Raw genomic sequence first — 1,059 nt, forward strand, 5'->3', positions numbered from 1 at the left:
CGAGGCGGAGGGGGGTTGTGGGGAAGGGAGGCCTGGGGGAGGGGGCAATAGGGAGAGGGGCGTGGAGAGGTGCCCACCTCCCTCCCTGCGCCCTGTTCCTCCTGCACTGATTCTGGCTAGCCACCCAGCCCACCCCTAAAGGAAGAGGGCACCCCGAGGCCCCCACCTGCGCTGACCGAAAGGCAGGCGGCTGTCCTGCGGAGGACAGGGAGGGGGCGGTGGCTGCGGGTCTTCCGTCTTTAGCCGAGCCATGCAGGAAGCGCAGCCTCTTTCCCTGTCTAGTTGTGCAGTTACTAGGACGTGCAGCGCTGTGACAGCCACTAGCATCTGGATACAGAGCGACCCTCCGCCCTCCAGGGCCCCCTGCCCCTAGGTCACCGAGGAGCTGTGGATGAAACACTGACCAAAGCGTCTTCGGGCTCTATAGCAATTTGTTGCAGACGCGATGGGGCAGTTCTACTGTCCCACAAGGTCACAGTGTGAGTCCAGATGGACTGGAGGCACTGGGCTATGCAGTCTCTCCCTCCCTGCCTCTCTGCCCATGGCCTGCACTGCGTTGGGGTCCCTGTGGTTTGTCCTCTCTGAACCGCAGAAATGCAGTCAGGCGGCAGCATTCTCTCCAGTGAGACTTTTCTGCTCAGCACAGCACGCCTGAAATGCCGCGGGTCCCTTAGCAAAGCTAGTGGTTTCTTCCTGCTGCAGGGCAGGACTGTCCTGGTGGGAGGACCTTGACAGCCTGACTCCCACCCATCGACCCATTGGAGGTCGATAGCGCTGTTTCCAGTCCACAGTGAAGAAGGAGAGATCTGAGCTCGCACACACAGGTGTTTGGGTGCACACTGTCAGAGCACAAGTTTTACCTGAACCTGGGTGAATCCCTAGGGACTGAGTTGACTATGTGTGTGCTGTAAATTACAAACGTCTACCAGAGATTTCCCACCACAATAGTCTTTTGACTTCTTGGCTGCTGGCCAATTGATTGTGGAGCCAAGTAAGATGAAATCATTCACGAGTTCTATCTCTTCTCCATCATGATGTTGCCTATTGTTACTGTGGGAG

Source organism: Elephantulus edwardii, unplaced genomic scaffold, assembly GCF_000299155.1.
Source record: "Elephantulus edwardii isolate Elephantulus edwardi_28Jun2011 unplaced genomic scaffold, EleEdw1.0 scaffold00289, whole genome shotgun sequence".
In the NCBI taxonomy this organism is placed as follows: Eukaryota; Metazoa; Chordata; class Mammalia; order Macroscelidea; family Macroscelididae; genus Elephantulus; species Elephantulus edwardii.